This window comes from Salmo salar, chromosome 17, assembly GCF_965601325.2.
Source record: "Salmo salar chromosome 17, fSalSal1, whole genome shotgun sequence".
NCBI lineage: Eukaryota > Metazoa > Chordata > Actinopteri > Salmoniformes > Salmonidae > Salmo > Salmo salar.
This window is the reverse complement of record NC_138307.1, coordinates 71,417,784-71,443,793: the sequence shown is the minus strand read 5'-3', so window position 1 is coordinate 71,443,793 and position 26,010 is coordinate 71,417,784.

The window sequence follows — 26,010 nt, the reverse complement described above, 5'->3', positions numbered from 1 at the left end:
AATTTAAGAACATTACTTTAAATATAACCAGGAAGAAACCTGTTGGAAACATTTTGCTGAAGTGTTGAAATTCCCACAGAAGAATGTTGTTTCTTAACGTTCTCTGAACTATTTGAGAACATTCCTAATGTCAAACCAGTTGTAGAACGTTCCTAGAAAATGACAAAAAATGTAATTAAATCTAACCATGTTTGAACTTTTTGGAAACGTTCTGTTAAAGTAATGAAATACCAAGAAAATAAAGTTAGTTTAAGTTCCTTAAATGCGCTGAGAATTTTCCAAAGCCAAGCAACTATCCTTCACCATTCGCAGAATGTTGTGGGAAGGTTGAATGCAAACAACCATGGGACAACCACACTCTCACCAAGCTCTAAGAAACATATGGTTCTCAAAACATTATGTGTTAGCTGGGTATGTTGTAGTGTTCCGTTCATTACAACACCTCCTGTCCTTGTCATGTCCTAATTCTCCTGATTTCCCGCTCTGTGACTCCCTGTGATGTTCACAACACCATAATCCTTGCTCAGTAACTCTCCATGTTGTAGTAAACCATCTTTCCTTGTTTAATTCCCAAATCTCCAGGCTGGTGTGTCTGTGTTAGGCTGTTAAGGCAGTCAAGTAAGAAGAGCTTTTGAAGTGTTGCCGCCACAAGGCAATCAATCCACACGTTTATTCGACACTGCTCCCGTTAATTTCCCCCGATGTTGACATTTGATTTGCCATCCATAACATTTTCCCGCCGTTAGGGGAGCGCTCCATCAGGTTTTGTTTTATAGGTGAGCAGGCGTTGGGTTACATAGCTAATGAAGTTCGTTAGAGCCAGGGCCTCAGTGTTCCTTTGATGCCATATTCATGCCGATGCCTTCTGTAACTGTGTGAACTGTAAAATAGTCAGTTAATAATTCCACTGCTTGGAGAAGATAGCGGGCAGGGCAATGAAGTTAGTGTTGGAGGGCGCTGAGAGCAGTGGAGGCTGCTGAGGGGAGGACAGCTCATGATAATGTCTGGAATGGAGTCAACCACATGGATCAACCACATGGAAACCACATCATTGATGTGTTTGATACCATTCTGTTGACTCCATTCCAGTCATTATTATGAGCCGTCCTCCCCTCAGCAGCCTCCACTGAGTTGAGAGAAGTATGCCTACTGTAATTCATAAAGCAGCATTTGTTGATCTCCATGCTAAAGGAACAAAATATTGCAACCCAACCTCCAAATGAAAATGTGTCCAGGGCACGTTTCCGCAGTATTCATGGGTAAACCATTGGTAATGTCTGGAGTGACCTGCCACAGTGCAGTCCAATGTTGCGTTGCACTATAGGAGTTGCCTCTTACTGTAAAAACATTTATTAAAAATAATCTAATCTGATTTATATCATTATCTCTGTCATAGATATTCATTGGCTGGCACTGCTAATGTTCATAAAGGTTATCTGTAATCTGAATGTATATTGGGTGGCATATTGGAAAAAGCAGTGCTGTAGCCTATAAGCAGTAACTCAATGCATGTAAGAACCTTGAATGATAGTTTTTTGACTGGATGCTAAGACTGTTTCTAGATATAGGCTTTACTGAACGTAGAATTAGAATTAATTTGATTTGCAATTTTAAGCTTCCCCATGAGTTTACCAGTCACATTTCCATGGTCAGAGGTTCCAAGTCTGTTCTATTCATTCAATTTCTATGGTACTGAAGCTCTAACTCTCCTTATCTGACCATCAAGAGTTAATCAGCCACCTCATCCAATTACAGAGATTGCCTGTAAAGTCACATTGAAATGCAATCGATCTGAGGTGAGCGTCCATGACACTTGTATGGGTCAAATAATCAACTGTTGTTTATTAAAGCACGTTTGTCATTGACAGATCTGCCACACAGGGCCTTAGAATAGAGTTGCACTTGAAAAAATATGAAGGTCCGTATTACAAACTATGCATACATTCCAATTAAACATGCTAATTTCCTCTCGCTTCCTTTCGATTGTTCTCAATGTCAAACCGCTTAGTCCCTATTCACTTGCCTCGTAAACCACTTCTGGTGTGTTGTTGCTAATGTCTCAGAGTTTCACCAAATGACAATGACGACTTTTATAATTCAGCTGGGTTTTCTAGTCGGCACGGACAACAGTTTGCCCTCTATCGGACAGATCCGGCTAGGTAATTACTTCCATAATCCCCGTCACCTGCTTCCATAGTCAAGATTCATTAGCCATATCAGTTTATTAATCCATGTGTAATTAAGCACGAGACACCTCAAGGGCCCAACAAGGGAATGTCACCTCTCCTGTTATCTGTGTGACGTTCCCGGTGAAATTCACCTCAAATGACCCCAGAGGCCCTCTTGGCCTTGTCACTTCAGAGAGCCTGGAAATATGCCAAGTTGCTAAACTACCATTTAACCATGAGCATTGTGTAGAGGATAACTTGTTTGCTGGTAAAAGTGTATGTCTAGACTTTCTGTGGAGGAATGGATGAGATAGGCTATATACTAATCCATTATACACAAACACATATCCCTTTAGTGATATTCAGGATCTGTCAGCTAGGAAACACATATCCCTTTAGTGATATTCAGGATCCGTGATCTAGGAAACACATATCCCTTTAGTGATATTCAGGATCCGTGAACTAGGAAACACATATCCCTTTAGTGATATTCAGGATGCGTGAACAAGGAAACACATATCCCTTTAGTGATATTCAGGATCCGTGAACTAGGAAATGTCATAGATGTAATGTGTGTAAAAGGTTGAGACCGGATGAGACCTACTGCCATTTGGCAGCTGAAAAAGTAGAATTTAGTAAATTCTGAAATTGCCGTCAGAAATGGAAAGTGACTTGTATAGACCTACAGTGCTGTTCTTTACAAAATGACTAAAGGACAGTATCATCTAACAAAGATGTTTTTATTTCCATTAGTATAGAAATAGAGGCTAACTTTTAGTAATATGTATAGTTATTCTACAGACACAGATAGGAATGGGTGATATTTTAGACTGAATGTCACTGACTATTCTGAGCACAAGGGTAGGCTGATATGAGGGACCCTGAAGGTGACTGTGACTTGGGAGGGAGACTGCCACAGGGAGATGTGATTTGGTTGGTTGGTTGCCCTGCTCTACCATACAAATAAGAGAGTAATTTCTCTAGTATGGAGAGATCTGAGGAGAAAGACCTCCAATAGGATGATGTAGTACTCTTAACCAGGGGTTGGAACTGGTTCAGCGAACAGAACCGAAAACCGGAAAATAAGGAAATTTTTCAAGGAACAGAAACGGAATCCGGAACGAAAGTGATCCATACTGTTCCGGAACAGAACAGTTATTTTAAAAGCATGGGAACCGGTTAATAACATAATTTTACATTCCAGTCATTTTATTCTAGTCCCACAAAGAAACTCAGCGCCAATGCAAAGCCCTCACTCTGTCACTCAGAAACCTATTCCATTGTCTGCCTGCAAGCTGAAAATCTTTACCTGTGTGTGTTTAGGCTACCTGCCCCTACCTCCTCCGAACCATAGGCTACTGTACTAACGTTACAAGTGTGATTCAGAAGATAGGGAGAGATATTTGTAATTAGCTAGAGAAGAATGGATTACCTTTTTCAATGCTAGTTAAGGATACTATAGGCCTAGTTATCACATTTCACGTTGAATTTATTAAAAGGTAAGACGTGTTTTTTAAATTTTGGTACCGCTCTGCAAACACAAACTTGTTAGCTAGCTAGCTCAAAAGACATTTGAAGTTCCTCCATAGAAGCCTCCTCCTTGGTATAGTTCTGTGGACCTAATTCAGATAATGCATGTCATAACAAGAGGCCCTGCACTTTAAAGCCTCCTCCTCAACTGTCTTTCGCTCTCTCCCCACCCGCAAAATGTCAATGGCATCTTGCGCCATAGGCTACACTTGTCTGTCCATCACGCATGTAAACAATTAGCTTGCCTGATCTATCCACACTGATTGGTGAAGTAATTTAATGAGATAAATGTTTAAAAAAAATGATTTCACAGGTTAAAAAAGGAACAGAAAGGAACAATATAAACCAGTACCTTTTTTTTCTTGACATGGTTCATAATTTCTGGAGCTGGTCGGAACAGTGGAACGGAACAAAAAAATGTGTGGTTCTGTTCAGGACTAACTTAGTTTACAACCCCTGCTCTTAACCCTTTTTCACACTAATAAAGCAAAGCCAGTTCAGAAAGGGAACCAAAGTGCCCGCCTCAGCTGACGCTTCAGCTGAGATTGCCCCAATTAGATGCTAGTAACAATCACGCTACCTCATTTCGCAGTCTATTTAAGGTGACTGGTTCTGCTCTCACATCCTGCTGCCGTTTGCTGCTACTGCTAGTATGCATTTGCTTTTGCTCCCACCACCTGCCCAGCATCCACCTGTTAGATTCTGTTTTCCTGCTGGGGGATTGGTGTAGCTTACCGCACTCACTGCTTGTAGGTAATTGTATATATTGACGCTTTGCTTGGGCAGTGTGCTACCCTGAAGGAGCAGAGCCCATATCACCAAGTCTTGCATTATTCATTCTTTAATGAATGGTTAAACATATTTCTAGGTGGTGTTTCCTTTCTGAACTGAACTTAGCCAAGCCAAATCGAGCTGTACGGTCCTAGGATCCACCACAGTTTCTGGTCCCTTGCTCTGACAGAAAAACATCATAGCCAGCGTAGTACGGTTTGAGTCAACATGATCATGTAAAAAAGGCTACTTGACTGTTAACACGTTCTGGTATGACTTCTCCTGTATCCTCCGCCCAGACAAGTAGTCTTCACTCGCCATTGATTCAGCCCTCTTCATCTGGGAATACTTTGGAACAGCTCTGTAGAGGGTTTGATATAAACAGACAGTCTTAGGATGGTTAATTAGTTACAATCTGTGTTTCCTTGGGTCCTTCTGGGTTGTGTCTCAAATGGAACCCGTTTCCCTATATAGTGCACTACTTTGGGTCCTGGTCAAAAGTAGTGCACTATGTAGGGAATAGAGTGCCATTTCGGATGCAACCCTAAAGCTGTAGCATGTAGACATGATTGGAGGCGATGCGAGCACCTGCAGTTCCAACACATTACACAGTTCCCACCCGGTAATGGTGAAATGAATCCTGTTACCTCTGAGACTCATAACATTTTGCTGAGATTTCAACTCCAAAGCTCTTACCGGATTTGCCACCTGGGGTCCATAATCAAAAAAGCCTGTCACAAGCTTGGAGAATGTTGTTTTCTGATAGCAGTATCGGGCAAGCAGTTAAGTTTCTCTCACCTCTGGGCTCACACTCTCTCTCACACACACACACACGCATACACACACACCCTACCACCTCCAATGTGTTTGAGCATTTCAGGAGCTCATGCCCTTCATTTGACTTTGTATTTTTGTCATTGTTCTAATGTTTTCACCCCATTGCAAGACTCTGGTTTTCACCCTATTGCAAGACTCTGGTTTTCACCCCATTGCAAGACTCTGGTTTCATCAATTACAAGAGAGTCATTCACCTTCATTAGGAGCCTGAAGCAAGAGAGTTCCAATCATCCCATTGATGTGTTCTTGATTGGCCGCACTGAGATGGCCGCCTGGGTTCTTTTTCTTTGGTTAATAATTTGGGTGAATTTTGTCCCATTCCTCCTGACAGACCTGGTGTAACTGAGTCAGGTTTGTAGGCCTCCTTGCTCGCACACGCTTTTTCAGTTCTGCCCACACATTTTCTATAGGATTGAGGTCAGGGCTTTGTGATGGCCACTCCAACACCTTGACTTTGTTGTCCTTAAGCCCTTTTGCCACAACTTTGGAAGTATGCTTGGGGTCATTGTCCATTTCGAAGACCCATTTGCGACCAAGCTTTAACTTCCTGACTGATGTCTTGAGCTGTTGCTTCAATGTATCCACATAATTTTCCTACCTCATGATGCCATCTATTTTGTGAAGTGCACCAGTCCCTCCTTCAGCAAAGCACCCCCACAACATGATGCTGCCACCTCCGTGCTTCATGATTGGGATTGTGTTCTTTGGCTTGCAAGCCTCCCCCTTTTTCCTCCAAACATAACGATGGTCATTATGGCCAAACAGTTCTATTTTTGTTTCATCAGACCAGAGGACATTTCTCCAAAAAGTACGATCTTTGCCCCCATGTGCAGTTGCAAACCGTAGTCTGGCGTTTTTATGGCGGTTTTGGAGCAGTGGCTTCTTCCTTGCTGAGTGGCCATTCAGCTTATGTCGATATAGGACTCGTTTTACTGTGGATATAGATACTTTTGTACCTGTTTCCTCCTGCATCTTCACAAGGTCCATTGGTGTTGTTCTGGGATTGATTTGCACTTTTCGCACCAAAGTATGTTCATCTCATGGAGACAGAAGGCGTAACCTTCCTGAGCGGTATGGCGGCTGCGTGGTCCCATGGTGTTTATATTTGCGTACTATTGTTTGTACAGATGAACGTGGTACCGTCAGGCATTTGGAAATTGCTCCCAAGGATGAACCAGACTTGTGGAAGTCTACAATTTACTTTCTGAGGTCTTGGCTGATTTCTTTAGATTTTCCCATGATGTCAAGCAAAGAGGCACTGGGTTTGAAGGTAGGCCTTGAAATACATCCACAGGTACACCTCCAATTGACTCAAATTATGTCAATTAGTCTATCAGAAGCTTCTAAAGCCATGACATAATTTTCTGGAATTTTCCAAGCTGTTTAAAGGCACAGTCAACTTAGTGTATGTACATTTCTGACCCACTGGATTGGAATTGTGATAGAATGAGTTATAAGTGAAATAATCTGTCTGGAAACAATTGTTGGAAAAATTACTTGTGTCATAGATGTAGATGTCCTAACCGACTTGCCAAAACTATAGTTTGTTAACAAGAAACTTGTGGAGTGGTTAAAAAAAAAAATGTAATGACTCCAACCTAAGTGTATGTAAACTTCCGACTTCAACTGTACCATGGAGGCTTGTGGTATTTATACCATCTCCTGAAGGATACGTACCATGGAGACTTGTGGTATTTATACATTCTCCTGAAGGAAGGTTGTTAGCCGTCATGTCCTTTCCCAGTGATAATTGGCCTAACAAGAATTGCAGTAAGTATAATGAGGCTTTGCAGATGGACTATTCCCGGCTTGATCAGCTTTCTCAGCATCTTGTAGATGTGGCATTCTCCATATCATGTGTGTGCACTTTATGTAGAGTAGCCTGCACCACATTGGTTTTGTTTTTCAGATCCCTCCTAAAAGCTTTTTTCTTCTTGTTTTTCCACCAGGGCTATTGGTCCATTCCATTTCCCCATCCCCTGGGCCTGCGATCATGCAGGGCCTGATTGTGAAAGCTGTGGCAGATTTGTGCTCTTATCACAGTGCAGCCAATGCTCTCCCCAGGCTCCCCGAAAGTCTCCTTGATTCATTAGTGCATTTGATTATTAGCATCTGAGTGCCGGGTATCTCTGGCACCGCTTTGACCTGAAAACGTCCGTCTGGATGTGAGTGGAACAATAAAAAAAATTGTGACTCAAAAAAACAGCTCCCGAGCCCCACACACACATTTATTTTACCTTTATTTAACCTGTTGTGGCTAGGGGGCAGTATTTGCACGGCCGGATAAAAAACGTACCCGATTTAAACTGGTTACTACTCCTGCCAGAAACGAGAATATGCATATAATTAGTAGATTTGGATAGAAAACACTCTAGAGTTTCTAAAACTGTTTGAATGGTGTCTGTGAGAATAACAGAACTCATATGGCAGGCCAAAACCTGAGAAGATTCCATACAGGAAGTGCCCTGTCTGACAATTTGTTCTCCTTCTGTTGCATCTCTATCGAAAATACAGCATCTCTGCTGTAACGTGACATTTTCTAAGGCTTCCATTGGCTCTCAGAAGGCGCCAGAAAGTGGAATGACGTCTCTCCTGTCTCTGGGCGAAAAACAGCAGGAGATTTTGTGAGTGGTCAGGCTGAGAAACAACATTTGTTGTTGAAGTAGAAGTCCTGGGAGTGCATTCTGACGAAGAACAGCAAAGGTAATCCAATTTTTCTTATAGTAAATCTGAGTTTGGTGAGGGCCAAACTTGGTGCTTGTCAAATTAGCTAGCCGTGATGGCCGGGCTATGTACTCAGAATATTGCACAATGTGCTTTCGCCGAAAAGCTATTTTAAAATCTGACACCAAGATTGCATAAAGGAGTTCTGTATCTATAATTCTTAAAATAATTGTTATGTATTTTGTGAACGTTAATCGTGAGTAATTTAGTAAATTCACCGGAAGTTTGCGGTGGGTATGCTAGTTCTGAACATCACATGCTAATGTAAAAAGCTGGTTTTTGATATAAATATGAACTTGACTGAACAAAACATGCATGTATTGTGTAACATAATGTCCTAGGAGTGTCATCTGATGAAGATCATCAAAGGTTAGTGCTGCATTTAGCTGTGGTTTTGTTTTTTGTGACATATATGCTTGCTTTGAAAATGGCTGTGTGATTATTTTTGGCAGAGTACTCTCCTGACATAATCTAATGTTTTGCTTTCACTGTAAAGCCTTTTTGAAATCGGACAATGTGGTTAGATTAACGAGAGTCTTGTCTTTAAAAATTGTGTAAAATAGTCATATGTTTGAGAAATTGAAGTTATAGCATTTTTTAGGTATTTGTATTTCGCGCCACGCGATTCCACTGGCTGTTGACTAGGTGGGACGCAAATGTCCCACCTTGCCCAGGGAGGTTAACTAGGCAAGTCAGTTAACCTATAGATACAGAACTCCTTTATGCAATCGTGGTGTCAGATTTTAAAATAGCTTTTCGGCGAAAGCACATTGTGCAATATTCTGAGTACATAGCCCGGCCATCACGGCTAGCTAATTTGACACCCACCAAGTTTGGCCCTCACCAAACTCAGATTTACTATAAGAAAAATTGGATTACCTTTGCTGTTCTTCGTCAGAATGCACTCCCAGGACTTCTACTTCAACAACAAATGTTGTTTCTCAGCCTGACCACTCACCAAATCTCCTGCTGTTTTTCGCCCAGAGACAGCAGACACCCCATTCCACTTTCTGGCAACTTTAGAGAGCCAATGGAAGCCTTAGAAAGAGTCACGTAACAGCACAGATGCTGTAATTTCGATAGAGATGCAACAGAAGGACAACAAATTGTCAGACAGGGCACTTCCTGCATGGAATCTTCTCAGGTTTTTGCCTGCCATATGAGTTCTGTTATACTCACAGACACCATTCAAACAGTTTTAGAAACTTTAGAGTGTTTTCTATCCGAATCTACTAATTATATGCATATTCTAGTTTCTGGGCAGGAGTAGTAACCAGATTAAATCGGGTACGTTTTTTATCCGGCCGTGAAAATACTGCCCCCTATCCCAAAGAAGTTAAGAACAAATTCTTATTTCCAATGATGGCCTAGGAACAGTGGGTTAACTGCCTTGTTCAGGGGCAGAACGACAGACTTGTACCTTGTCAGCTCGGGGATTCAAACTTGCAACCTTTCGGTTACTAGTCCAACGCTCTAACCACTAGGCTACCCTGCCGCGCCACCCACCCACCCACACACACACACACACACACTTTGTCTCTGAGCATATTGGGAGCCTCAATGCTTTCTGGGTGCTAAAAGGCCATCAGGGAGCAATACTTCAGACTAAATAATAAGACCAAGCCATCTATTGTCTCGTGAACAGATTATATGACATAAATGGTGTCGTAGCGTCTGTCAACAGACTGTGGGATGGGAAGACTAACGAGGAACAGTAGTTCAGGTGCTTTGTTTTTCAGAAGGGGAGGGGGCTTTGGATGAGGGTTTCTGTTTAGGGGGGTGGAGACTTCTCAAATCTGGTTAGTATCTTATCTCATAAATCTCTCCCCAAAACCTAATTGTGATCTTACGCAATATTTTAGTTCTGGATTACAGAGATAACCCGGGTGTTTATTCTTGGCAGAACAACAACAGCAGAGATACATCATAAAACTAATGCTAAAAGGCAGCAGGTGAGACGTTAGCCATAGCATACTGTATATCCATCTTTTTTTATTACAAACGGTCCATTCTACTGTATTTTCAAAACAGAACATGAATAACACATTCAATAACACCTCTCCTGAGACCTCCCCGAGGTGAGAAAACACAGGCTACCATCCAAGAGACATGCGAGACTAAATAAACAAGAGTAAAGGCCTCGCCATAGCGCTCTTAGTCAAATCAAATCAAATTTGATTAGTCACAAGCGCCGAATACAACAGGTGTAGACCTTACAGTGAAATGCTTACTTACGAGCCCCTAACCAACAGTGTAGTTTAAAATAAAATACACATAAGAATAAGAGATAAAAGTATTTAAAGAGCAGCAGTAAAAAGTAACAATATATACAGGGGGGTGCCAGTACAGAGTCAGTGTGTCAACCGGGCACCGGTTAGTTGAGGTAGTATGTACATGTAGGTAAAGTTATTAAATTGACTATGCATAGATGACAACAGAGAGTGGCAGTGGTGTGGAGAGGGGAGGGGGGGCAATGCAAATAGTCTGGGTAGCCATTTGACTAGATGTTCAGGAGTCTTATGGCCTGGGGGTAGAAGCTGTTTAGAAGCCTCTTAGACCTAGACTTGGTGCTCCGGTACCGCTTGCAGAGAGAACAGTCTAGCAGAGAGAACAGTCTATGACTAGGGTGGCTGGAGTCTTTGACAATTTTAAGGGCCTTCCTTTGACACCGCCTGGTATAGAGGTCCTGGATGGCAGGAAGCTTGGCCCCAGTGATGTACTGGGCCGTTCGCATGACCCTCTGTAGTGCCTTGCGGTCGGCGGCTGAGCCGTTTCCACACCAGGCGGTGATGCAACCAGTCAGGAGGCTCTCGATGGTGCAGCTGTAGAACCTTTTGAGGATCTGAGGACCCATACCAAATATTTTCAGTCTCCTGAGGGGAAAAGGTTTTGTCGTGCCCGCTTCACGACTGTCTTGGTGTGCTTGAACCATGTTAGTTTGTTGGTGATGTGGACACCAAGGAGCTTGAAGCTCTCAACTGCAGCCCTGTCGATGAGAATGGGGCATGCTTACTCCTCTTTTTCCTGTAGTCCACAATCATCTCATTTGTCTTGATCACATTGAGGGAGAGGTTGTTGTCCTGGCACCACACGGCCAGGTCTCTGACCTCCTCCCTATATGCTGTCTCTTTGTTGTCGGTGATCAGGCCTACCACTGTTCTGTCATCGGCAAATTTAATGATGGTGTTCGAGTCGTGCCTGGCCGTGCAGTCATGAGTGAACAGGGAGTACAGGAGGGGGCTGAGCATGCACCCCTGAGGGGCCCTGTGTTGAGGATCAGCGTGGCGGATGTGTTGTTACCTACCCTTACCACCTGGGGGCGTCTCGTCAGGAAGTCCAGGATCCAGTTGCAGAGGGAGGTGTTTAGTCCCAGGGTCCTTAGCTTAGTGATGAGCTTTGAGGGCACTATGGTGTTGAACGCTAAGCTGTAGTCAATGAATAGCATTCTCACATAGGTGTTCCTTTGTCCAGGTGGGAAAGGGCAGTGTGGAGTGCAATAGAGATTGCGTCATCTGTGGATCTGTTGGGGCGGTATGCAAATTGGAGTGGGTCTAGGGTTTCTGGGATAATGGTGTTGATGTGAGCCATGACCAGCCTTTCTAAGCACTTCATGGCTACAGGCGTGAGTGCTATGGGTCAGTAGTCATCTAGGCAGGTTACCTTAGTGTTCTTGGGCACAGGCACTATGGTGGTCTGCTTAAAACATGTTGTATTACAGATTCGGACAGTGAGAGGTTGAAAATGTCAGTGAAGACACTTGCTAGTTGGTCAGTGCATGCTCGCAGTACACATCCTGGTAATCTGTCTGGCCCTGCGGCCTTGTGAATGTTGACCTGTCTAAAGGTCTTACTCACATCGGCTGTGGAGAGCGTGATCACACAGTCTTCCGGTACAGCTGGTGCTCTCCTGCATGTTTCAGTGTTAGTTGCCTCGAAGCGAGCATAGAAGTAGTTTAGCTCGTCTGGTGGGCTTGTGTTACTGGACAGCTCTCGGCTGTGCTTCCGTTTGTAGTCTGTAATGGTTTGCAAGCTCTGCCACATCCGACGAGCATCAGAGCAGGTGTAGCACGACTCGATCTTAGCCCTGTATTGACGCTTTGCCTGTTTGATCGTTCGTTGGAGGTCATAGCGGGATTTCTTATAAGCTTCTGGGTTAGAGTCCCGCTCCTTGAAAGCGGCAGCTTTTCTCACAATGGTAAAGAGGCCCATCACGTTCAATGCGTGGAAGAGTGAGTTTATTGTTCCACAGTGGGTTAAAATGGCGGGTTAGCGTGTATGGTCAAGTGTGTGATTAGGGACTGGGGCAAATGATTGCTTTGTCACCCACTAGACTGCTATTACTACTATTACCACCACTACTACTATTATTACACCCCCAATGATGGTAATGATTGCTTTGGAGTTGGCTGAATTGGTACTGATCATATATCAGGATCCATTTAATTCACTTTATTATTTACCTAATTCTTACACCTTGTGATGGCTGTATTTCAGGGAGAATCAAGAGCAGGGATAAACGGGCCATCGGGCAATTCTGGCAAATGCCAGATGGGCTGGTCTTTCTTTAGCCCAGGGGGCTCAAAATTATAATTATTAGGCTAATAACGGGGGCCTTTAGGAAAAATGGGCCAGTGTGTGGGCCTTGAAGAAAAACTATTTGTATTTGAGTCCCAGTCCACCCCTGACTGAGAGGAAGTGAAATATCAGCCATACCACCTTGGTCCAACGCATTCTAATATTAAACATTGGTGCAGTACTGCAGAGCATTCCCTTGACCAATTTGTTTCAGTTGTGATATCGTCGTCAATTGTTCATACAAAACCTCAAAATGAATAGACACACTCCGAAAAAGCAAGAAGAATATTTAATTTCTTTAACTATCAAGTTTGATTCCTTAATTGGCAATGAGAAAGGCTCCATGCTCAAATAGCTGAAAGCCTGGGCAATTTCCAATGCACTTTTTTCTGGTTGATACCAGGGGTGGAATTTTCTGTACTTGTAATTAGATTTAAATGGATTCTTTCAGACAGTTCCCTTCCTTCAGCACTATGCCAGCCTTAAGAATCTGCTCATCTCAACATGACAAAGCCCCATTCAACACAAGCCCTCTAACATCATCCAAAATGTATCATTTTCTGATCACTGTGTGATGGTCCTTTGAAGACCAATGCAATGTCCATCAAAATAAAGCATCACCCTCTTTGCATTTTATGAGGTTTCATTCTTGATCAAATGGAAGTACTGAAGGCTTGTGGGTTATCTGGCGGTCTTCGCTCTTGGAGGGGTGGGGTCTAAATGGTTTAGATCTCTGAAGCGCAGAGAGGAGAGATAAAGAGCGAGTTAGAGAGGGTGAAAGGGAAAACCAGAGTGAGACACACATGCTCAGTGACTGCACTTCTCAAGACCGTGGGTACGTGTTCATCCTTTCCGGCAGAATTCTCGAGCAGACGTCTTCTGAAGTATTTACACGGGACTGGAGCCCGGCGCTACATCCGTCATCCGGACAGAGGGAGTAAAGACAGAAGCACACGGGCCTGGCAGAGAGCTGTAGGGAGCAGCCGTCTCAGACGATGACTCAACGGACTCCCTGGGTGTGAAAATAAGAGGCGGGGAATAGCAATATCACACTGTAGTAAGTTTCACTAAGGGATGTACAGACTCTGTGAGTCCTAAATGGCACCCTATTCCCTATATAGTGCATTACCCTATGGGCACTGGTCAAATGTAGTGCACGACAAAGCTAATAGGGTGCCATTTGGGACTCATTCACTTCACTGACGCAGGTGAAGTAAAACAACAGAGATGGGGGCAGGAAACATACATCTTAGCAGAACAAGTATTTTTCTTAGATCAAACTTTGTCATGTACTACATCATACTATGTATTGGTGAGATGGAAACTGCAAGTCAAATATGTTACAAGTGAACCGGTTCCCTCTCCCCTAAAGAAAGGTGTTGTGTTACAGTACATGACGTCCAATGGGAAACCAACAGGCTGCATTTGAGTTGTTGACATTTACAGATGTAGGATCTTAATTTGATCACCCTGTTGCATGAGAACTTTCCTGCTAAGCAGGAAATGTAAAACTTGTAGTGTATTTGAGGTTTTAAAAGGCTTCTGAAGTTTGTAATTTCCACTTTGAAATGTCAGATTTGATTTTCCCTTATGAAAAATGTATTAACCCCTACAAAAATGTCCATCAATTATAATCCACAAAGTGTAGTAATTCATATTTCCTGCTGTAGCAAAAAAATGGCTCAAATTAAAATCCTGCATCTGCTCAGGGTCAAGATGTGTTCCAGAGTCTATACTGTGAGCACAGAGGCAGAATGACTTATCACAAGTCCTTGAAACCTACTGCGACTCCACACAACCATGCTAAATGACGGCCATTCTTTTGTTGAACTAAACTGCAAAGTGAAAGTCAAGTCCTTCACATTTTCCTTTACAGACTGCCCTTGCAGATATGCGGTACACAAATCTGTCAATTTCAAGACTGTTCTGTGAGAGAAAAGAAAGGCCACTGGGCAATGTGGTCTGACGCCACTCAAGTGCTATTGGGATATGTCTTAAGAAAAGGGGGAAAGGCTGTCCTCGTCTCTCATGTAGAATGATGAATATGATGTTCATACAGTTGACCTCAACCGGCCAGTTAGGTTAAAGAGAAAGGATGACACCCTCTGTTAGTGCTTCTCAATCTAAACTATAATGGTGTATGGAGGACTGTTCATCATTCCCACTGACACTCTAAACTATAATGGTGTGTGGAGGATTGTTCATCATTCCCACTGACACTAAACTATAATGGTGTATGGAGGATTGTTCATCATTCCCACTGACACTCTAAACTATAATGATGTGTGGAGGATTGTTCATCATTCCCACTGACACTCTAAACTATAATGGTGTGTGGAGGATTGTTCATCATTCCCACTGACACTAAACTATAATGGTGTGTGGAGGATTGTTCATCATTCCCACTGACACTCTAAACTATAATGGCGTGTGGAGGATTGTTCATCATTCCCACTGACACACTAAACTATAATGATGTGTGGAGGATTGTTCATCATTCCCACTGACACTCTAAACTATAATGGTGTGTGGAGGATTGTTCATCATTCCCACTGACACTAAACTATAATGGTGTGTGGAGGATTGTTCATCATTCCCACTGACACTCTAAACTATAATGGTGTGTGGAGGATTGTTCATCATTCCCACTGACACTCTAAACTATAATGGTGTGCGGAGGATTGTACATCATTCCCACTGACACTAAACTATAATGGTGTGTGGAGGATTGTTCATCATTCCCACTGACACTCTAAACTATAATGGTGTGTGGAGGATTGTTCATCATTCCCACTGACACTCTAAACTATAATGATGTGTGGAGGATTGTTCATCATTCCCACTGACACTCTAAACTATAATGGTGTGTGGAGGATTGTTCATCATTCCCACTGACACTAAACTATAATGGTGTGTGGAGGATTGTTCATCATTCCCACTGACACTCTAAACTATAATGGTGTGTGGAGGATTGTTCATCATTCCCACTGACACTCTAAACTATAATGGTGTGTGGAGGATTGTTCATCATTCCCACTGACACTCTAAACTATAATGATGTGTGGAGGATTGTTCATCATTCCCACTGACACTCTAAACTATAATGGTGTGTGGAGGATTGTTCATCATTCCCACTGACACTAAACTATAATGGTGTGTGGAGGATTGTTCATCATTCCCACTGACACTCTAAACTATAATGGTTTGTTGAGGATTGTTCATCATTCCCACTGACACTCTAAACTATAATGGTGTGTGGAGGATTGTTCATCATTCCCGCTGACACTCTAAACTATAATGGTGTGTGGAGGATTGTTCATCATTCCCACTGACACTAAACTATAATGGTGTGTGGAGGATTGTTCATCATTCCCACTGACACTCTAAACTATAATGGTGTGTGGAGGATTGTTCATCATTCCCACTGACACTCTAAACTATAATGGTGTGTAGAGGATTTTTCATCATTCCCACTGACACTAAACTATAATGGTGTGTGGAGGATTGTTCATCATTCCCACTGACACTCTAAACTATAATGGTGTGTAGAGGATTGTTCATCATTCCCACTGACACTCTAAACTATAATGGTGTGTGGAGGATTGTTCATCATTCCCACTGAAACTCTAAACTATAATGGTGTGTGGAGGATTGTTCATCATTCCCACTGACACTAAATTATAATGGTGTGTGGAGGATTGTTCATCATTCCCACTGACACTCTAAACTATAATGGTGTGTGGAGGATTGTTCATCATTCCCACTGACACTCTAAACTATAATGGTGTGTGGAGGATTGTTCATCATTCCCACTGACACTAAACTATAATGGTGTGTGGAGGATTGTTCATCATTCCCACTGACACTCTAAACTATAATGGTGTGTGGAGGATTGTTCATCATTCCCACTAACACTCTAAACTATAATTGTGTATGGAGGACTGTTCATCATTCCCACTGACACTCTAAACTATAATGGTGTGTGGAGGATTGTTCATCATTCCCACTGACACTAAACTATAATGGTGTATGGAGGATTGTTCATCATTCCCACTGACAATCTAAACTATAATTGTTCATCATTCACACTGACACAATAAACTATAATGGTGTATGGATGATTGTTCATCATTCCCACTGACACTCTAAACTATAATGGTGTGGGGAGGATTGTTCATCATTCCCACTGGCACTAAACTATAATGGTGTGTGGAGGATTGTTCATCATTCCCACTGACACTCTAAACTATAATGGTGTGTAGAGGATTGTTCATCATTCCCACTGACACTCTAAACTATAATGGTGTGTGGAGGATTGTTCATCATTCCCACTGACACTCTAAACTATAATGGTGTGTGGAGGATTGTTCATCATTCCCACTGACACTAAATTATAATGGTGTGTGGAGGATTGTTCATCATTCCCACTGACACTCTAAACTATAATGGTGTGTGGAGGATTGTTCATCATTCCCACTGACACTCTAAACTATAATGGTGTGTGGAGGATTGTTCATCATTCCCACTGTCACTAAACTATAATGGTGTGTGGAGGATTGTTCATCATTCCCACTGACACTCTAAACTATAATGGTGTGTGGAGGATTGTTCATCATTCCCACTAACACTCTGAACTATAATTGTGTATGGAGGACTGTTCATCATTCCCACTGACACTCTAAACTATAATGGTGTGGGGAGGATTGTTCATCATTCCCACTGACACTAAACTATAATGGTGTATGGAGGATTGTTCATCATTCCCACTGACAATCTAAACTATAATTGTTCATCATTCACACTGACACAATAAACTATAATGGTGTATGGATGATTGTTCATCATTCCCACTGACACTCTAAACTATAATGGTGTGGGGAGGATTGTTCATCATTCCCACTGGCACTAAACTATAATGGTGTGTGGAGGATTGTTCATCATTACCACTGACACTCTAAACTATAATGGTGTGTGGAGGATTGTTCATCATTCCCACTGACAATCTAAACTATAATGGTGTGTGGATGATTGTTCATCATTCCCACTGACACTAAACTATAATGGTGTGTGGAGGATTGTTCATCATTCCCACTGACAATCTAAACTATAATGGTGTGTGGAGGATTGTTCATCATTCCCACTGACACTCTAAACTATAATGGTGTGTGGAGGATTGTACATCATTCCCAATGACACTAAACTATAATGGTGTGTGGAGGATTGTTCATCATTCCCACTGACACTCTAAACTATAATGGTGTGTGGAGGATTGTTCATCATTCCCACTGACACTAAACTATAATGGTGTGTGGAGGATTGTTCATCATTCCCACTGACACTCTAAACTATAATGGTGTGTGGAGGATTGTTCATCATTCCCACTGACACTAAACTATAATGGTGTGTGGAGGATTGTTCATCATTCCCACTGACACTCTAAACTATAATGGTGTGTGGAGGATTGTTCATCATTCCCACTTACACTAAACTATAATGGTGTGTGGAGGATTGTTCATCATTCCCACTGACACTCTAAACTATAATGGTGTGTGGAGGATTGTTCATCATTCCCACTGACACTCTAAACTATAATGGTGTGTGGAGGATTGTTCATCATTCCCACTGACACTCTAAACTATAATGGTGTGTGGAGGATTGTTCATCATTCTACTGACACTCTAAACTATAATGGTGTGTGGAGGATTGTTCATCATTCCCACTGACACTAAACTATAATGGTGTGTGGAGGATTGCTCATCATTCCCACTGACACTCTAAACTATAATGGTGTGTGGAGGATTGTTCATCATTCCCACTGACACTCTAAACTATAATGGTGTGTGGAGGATTGTTCATCATTCCCACTGACACTCTAAACTATAATGGTGTGTGGAGGATTGTTCATCATTCCCACTGACACTCTAAACTATAATGGGGTGTGGAGGATTGTTCATCATTCCCACTGACACTAAACTATAATGGTGTGTGGAGGATTGTTCATCATTCCCACTGACACTCTAAACTATAATGGTGTGTGGAGGATTGTTCATCATTCCCACTGACATTCTAAACTATAATGGTGTGTAGAGGATTGTTCATCATTCCCACTGACACTAAACTATAATGGTGTATGGAGGATTGTTCATCATTCCCACTGACACTCTAAACTATAATGGTGTATGGAGGATTGTTCATCATTCCCACTGACACTCTAAACTATAATGGTGTGTGGAGGATTGTTCATCATTCCCACTGACACTAAACTATAATGGTGTGTGGAGGATTGTTTATCATTCCCACTGACACTAAACTATAATGGTGTGTGGAGGATTGTTCATCATTCCCACTGACACTAAACTATAATGGTGTGTGGAGGATTGTTCATCATTCCCACTGACACTCTAAACTATAATGGTGTGTGGAGGATTGTTCATCATTCCCACTAACACTCTGAACTATAATTGTGTATGGAGGACTGTTCATCATTCCCACTGACACTCTAAACTATAATGGTGTGGGGAGGATTGTTCATCATTCCCACTGACACTAAACTATAATGGTGTATGGAGGATTGTTCATCATTCCCACTGACAATCTAAACTATAATTGTTCATCATTCACACTGACACAATAAACTATAATGGTGTATGGATGATTGTTCATCATTCCCACTGACACTCTAAACTATAATGGTGTGGGGAGGATTGTTCATCATTCCCACTGGCACTAAACTATAATGGTGTGTGGAGGATTGTTCATCATTACCACTGACACTCTAAACTATAATGGTGTGTGGAGGATTGTTCATCATTCCCACTGACAATCTAAACTATAATGGTGTGTGGATGATTGTTCATCATTCCCACTGACACTAAACTATAATGGTGTGTGGAGGATTGTTCATCATTCCCACTGACAATCTAAACTATAATGGTGTGTGGAGGATTGTTCATCATTCCCACTGACACTCTAAACTATAATGGTGTGTGGAGGATTGTACATCATTCCCAATGACACTAAACTATAATGGTGTGTGGAGGATTGTTCATCATTCCCACTGACACTCTAAACTATAATGGTGTGTGGAGGATTGTTCATCATTCCCACTGACACTAAACTATAATGGTGTGTGGAGGATTGTTCATCATTCCCACTGACACTCTAAACTATAATGGTGTGTGGAGGATTGTTCATCATTCCCACTGACACTAAACTATAATGGTGTGTGGAGGATTGTTCATCATTCCCACTGACACTCTAAACTATAATGGTGTGTGGAGGATTGTTCATCATTCCCACTTACACTAAACTATAATGGTGTGTGGAGGATTGTTCATCATTCCCACTGACACTCTAAACTATAATGGTGTGTGGAGGATTGTTCATCATTCCCACTGACACTCTAAACTATAATGGTGTGTGGAGGATTGTTCATCATTCCCACTGACACTCTAAACTATAATGGTGTGTGGAGGATTGTTCATCATTCTACTGACACTCTAAACTATAATGGTGTGTGGAGGATTGTTCATCATTCCCACTGACACTAAACTATAATGGTGTGTGGAGGATTGCTCATCATTCCCACTGACACTCTAAACTATAATGGTGTGTGGAGGATTGTTCATCATTCCCACTGACACTCTAAACTATAATGGTGTGTGGAGGATTGTTCATCATTCCCACTGACACTCTAAACTATAATGGTGTGTGGAGGATTGTTCATCATTCCCACTGACACTCTAAACTATAATGGGGTGTGGAGGATTGTTCATCATTCCCACTGACACTAAACTATAATGGTGTGTGGAGGATTGTTCATCATTCCCACTGACACTCTAAACTATAATGGTGTGTGGAGGATTGTTCATCATTCCCACTGACATTCTAAACTATAATGGTGTGTAGAGGATTGTTCATCATTCCCACTGACACTAAACTATAATGGTGTATGGAGGATTGTTCATCATTCCCACTGACACTCTAAACTATAATGGTGTATGGAGGATTGTTCATCATTCCCACTGACACTCTAAACTATAATGGTGTGTGGAGGATTGTTCATCATTCCCACTGACACTAAACTATAATGGTGTGTGGAGGATTGTTTATCATTCCCACTGACACTAAACTATAATGGTGTGTGGAGGATTGTTCATCATTCCCACTGACACTCTAAACTATAATGGTGTATGGAGGATTGTTCATCATTCCCATTGACACTCTAAACTATAATGTTGTTTGGAGGATTGTTCATCATTCCCACTGACATTCTAAACTATAATGGTGTGTGGAGGATTGTTCATCATTCCCACTGACACTCTAAACTATAGTGGTGTATGAAGGGTTGTTCATCATTCCCACTGACACTCTAAACTATAATGGTGTGTGGAGGATTGTTCATCATTCCCACTGACACTCTAAACTATAATGCTGTGTGGAGGATTGTTCATCATTCCCACTGACACTAAACTATAATGGTGTGTGGAGGATTGTTCATCATTCCCACTGACACTAAACTATAATGGTGTGCGGAGGATTCTTCATCATTCCCACTGACACTCTAAACTATAATGGTGTGTGGAGGATTGTTCGTCATTCCCACTGACACTAAACTATAATGGTGTGTGGAGGATTGTTCATCATTCCCACTGACACTCTAAACTATAACAGTGTGTGGAGGATTGTTCATCATTCCCACTGACATTCTAAACTATAATGGTGTGTGGAGGATTGTTCATCATTCCCACTGACACTCTAAACTATTAAGGTGTGTGGAGGATTGTTCATCATTCCCACTGACACTAAACTATAATGGTGTGTGGAGGATTGTTCATCATTCCCACTGACACTAAACTATAATGGTGTGTGGAGGATTGTTCATCATTCCCACTGACACTCTAAACTATAATGGTGTATGGAGGACTGTTCATCATTCTCACTGACACTCTAAACTATAATGGTGTGTGGAGGATTGTTCATCATTCCCACTGACACTCTAAACTATAATGGTGTATGGAGGACTGTTCATCATTCCCACTGACACTCTAAACTATAATGGTGTGTGGAGGATTGTTCATCATTCCCACTGACACTAAACTATAATGGTGTGTGGAGGATTGTTCATCATTCCCGCTGACACTCTAAACTATAATGGTGTGTGGAGGATTGTTCATCATTCCCACTGACACTCTAAACTATAATGGTGTATGGAGGACTGTTCATCATTCCCACTGACACTAAACTATAATGGTGTGTGGAGGATTGTTCATCATTCCCACTGACACTCTAAACTATAATGGTGTGTGGAGGATTGCTCATCATTCCAACTGACACTCTAAACTATAATGGTGTGTGGAGGATTGTTCATCATTCCCACTGACACTCTAAACTATAATGGTGTGTGGAGGATTGTTCATCATTCCCACTGACACTAAACTATAATGGTGTGTGGAGGATTGTTCATCATTCCCACTGACACTCTAAACTATAATGGTGTGTGGAGGATTGTTCATCATTCCCACTGACACTCTAAACTATAATGGTGTGTGGAGGATTGTTCATCATTCCCACTGACACTCTAAACTATAATGGTGTATGGAGGACTGTTCATCATTCCCACTGACACTCTAAACTATAATGGTGTGTGGAGGATTGTTCATCATTCCCACTGACACTAAACTATAATGGTGTATGGAGGATTGTTCATCATTCCCACTGACACTCTAAACTATAATGGTGTGTGGAGGATTGTTCATCATTCCCACTGACACTCTAAACTATAATGGTGTGTGGAGGATTGTTCATCATTCCCACTGACACTCTAAACTATAATGGTGTGTGGAGGATTGTTCATCATTCCCACTGACACTAAACTATAATGGTGTATGGAGGATTGTTCATCATTCCCACTGACACTCTAAACTATAATGGTGTGTGGAGGATTGTTCATCATTCCCACTGACACTCTAAACTATAATGGTGTGTGGAGGATTGTTCATCATTCCCACTGACAATCTAAACTATAATGGTGTGTGGAGGATTGTTCATCATTCCCACTGACACTAAACTATAATGGTGTGTGGAGGATTGTTCATCATTCCCACTGACACTCTAAACTATAATGGTGTGTGGAGGATTGTTCATCATTCCCACTGACACTAAACTATAATGGTGTGTGGAGGATTGTTCATCATTCCCACTGACACTCTAAACTATAATGGTGTGTGGAGGATTGTTCATCATTCCCACTGACACTAAACTATAATGGTGTGTGGAGGATTGTTCATCATTCCCACTGACACTCTAAACTATTAAGGTGTGTGGAGGATTGTTCATCATTCCCACTGACACTCTAAACTATAATGGTGTGTGGAGGATTGTTCATCATTCCCACTGACACTCTAAACTATTAAGGTGTGTGGAGGATTGTTCATCATTCCCACTGACACTAAACTATAATGGTGTGTGGAGGATTGTTCATCATTCCCACTGACACTAAACTATAATGGTGTGTTGAGGATTGTTCATCATTCCCACTGACACTCTAAACTATAATGGTGTATGGAGGACTGTTCATCATTCCCACTGACACTCTAAACTATAATGGTGTGTGGAGGATTGTTCATCATTCCCACTGACACTAAACTATAATGGTGTGCGGAGGATTGTTCATCATTCCCACTGACACTCTAAACTATAATGGTGTGTGGAGGATTGTTCGTCATTCCCACTGACACTAAACTATAATGGTGTGTGGAGGATTGTTCATCATTCCCACTGACACTCTAAACTATAATGGTGTGTGGAGGATTGTTCATCATTCCCACTGACATTCTAAACTATAATGGTGTGTGGAGGATTGTTCATCATTCCCACTGACACTCTAAACTATTAAGGTGTGTGGAGGATTGTTCATCATTCCCACTGACACTAAACTATAATGGTGTGTGGAGGATTGTTGATCATTCCCACTGACACTAAACTATAATGGTGTGTTGAGGATTGTTCATCATTCCCACTGACACTCTAAACTATAATGGTGTATGGAGGACTGTTCATCATTCCCACTGACACTCTAAACTATAATGGTGTGTGGAGGATTGTTCATCATTCCCACTGACACTCTAAACTATAATGGTGTATGGAGGACTGTTCATCATTCCCACTGACACTCTAAACTATAATGGTGTGTGGAGGATTGTTCATCATTCCCACTGACACTAAACTATAATGGTGTGTGGAGGATTGTTCATCATTCCCGCTGACACTCTAAACTATAATGGTGTGTGGAGGATTGTTCATCATTCCCACTGACACTCTAAACTATAATGGTGTATGGAGGATTGTTCATCATTCCCACTGACACTAAACTATAATGGTGTGTGGAGGATTGTTCATCATTCCCACTGACACTTTAAACTATAATGGTGTGTGGAGGATTGCTCATCATTCCAACTGACACTCTAAACTATAATGGTGTGTGGAGGATTGTTCATCATTCCCACTGACACTCTAAACTATAATGGTGTGTGGAGGATTGTTCATCATTCCCACTGACACTAAACTATAATGGTGTGTGGAGGATTGTTCATCATTCCCACTGACACTCTAAACTATAATGGTGTGTGGAGGATTGTTCATCATTCCCACTGACACTCTAAACTATAATGGTGTGTGGAGGATTGTTCATCATTCCCACTGACACTCTAAACTATAATGGTGTATGGAGGACTGTTCATCATTCCCACTGACACTCTAAACTATAAGGGTGTGTGGAGGATTGTTCATCATTCCCACTGACACTAAACTATAATGGTGTATGGAGGATTGTTCATCATTCCCACTGACACTCTAAACTATAATGGTGTGTGGAGGATTGTTCATCATTCCCACTGACACTCTAAACTATAATGGTGTGTGGAGGATTGTTCATCATTCCCACTGACACTAAACTATAATGGTGTATGGAGGATTGTTCATCATTCCCACTGACACTCTAAACTATAATGGTGTGTGGAGGATTGTTCATCATTCCCACTGACACTCTAAACTATAATGGTGTGTGGAGGATTGTTCATCATTCCCACTGACAATCTAAACTATAATGGTGTGTGGAGGATTGTTCATCATTCCCACTGACACTAAACTATAATGGTGTATGGAGGATTGTTCATCATTCCCACTGACACTCTAAACTATAATGGTGTGTGGAGGATTGTTCATCATTCCCACTGACACTCTAAACTATAATGGTGTGTGGAGGATTGTTCATCATTCCCACTGACACTCTAAACTATAATGGTGTGTGGAGGATTGTTCATCATTCCCACTGACACTAAACTATAATGGTGTATGGAGGATTGTTCATCATTCCCACTGACACTCTAAACTATAATGGTGTGTGGAGGATTGTTCATCATTCCCACTGACACTCTAAACTATAATGGTGTGTGGAGGATTGTTCATCATTCCCACTGACAATCTAAACTATAATGGTGTGTGGAGGATTGTTCATCATTCCCACTGACACTAAACTATAATGGCGTGTGGAGGATTGTTCATCATTCCCACTGACACTCTAAACTATAATGGTGTGTGGAGGATTGTTCATCATTCCCACTGACACTAAACTATAATGGTGTGTGGAGGATTGTTCATCATTCCCACTGACACTCTAAACTATAATGGTGTGTGGAGGATTGTTCATCATTCCCACTGACACTAAACTATAATGGTGTGTGGAGGATTGTTCATCATTCCCACTGACACTCTAAACTATAATGGTGTGTGGAGGATTGTTCATCATTCCCACTGACACTCTAAACTATAATGGTGTGTGGAGGATTGTTCATCATTCCCACTGACACTCTAAACTATTAAGGTGTGTGGAGGATTGTTCATCATTCCCACTGACACTCTAAACTATAATGGTGTGTGGAGGATTGTTCATCATTCCAACTGACACTCTAAACTATAATGGTGTGTGGAGGATTGTTCATCATTCCCACTGACACTAAACTATAATGGTGTGTGGAGGATTGTTCATCATTCCCACTGACACTAAACTATAATGGTGTGTGGAGGATTGTTCATCATTCCCACTGACACTCTAAACTATAATGGTGTATGGAGGACTGTTCATCATTCCCACTGACACTCTAAACTATAATGGTGTGTGGAGGATTGTTCATCATTCCCACTGACACTAAACTATAATGGTGTGTTGAGGATTGTTCATCATTCCCACTGACACTCTAAACTATAATGGTGTATGGAGGACTGTTCATCATTCCCACTGACACTCTAAACTATAATGGTGTGTGGAGGATTGTTCATCATTCCCACTGACACTCTAAACTATAATGGTGTATGGAGGACTGTTCATCATTCCCACTGACACTCTA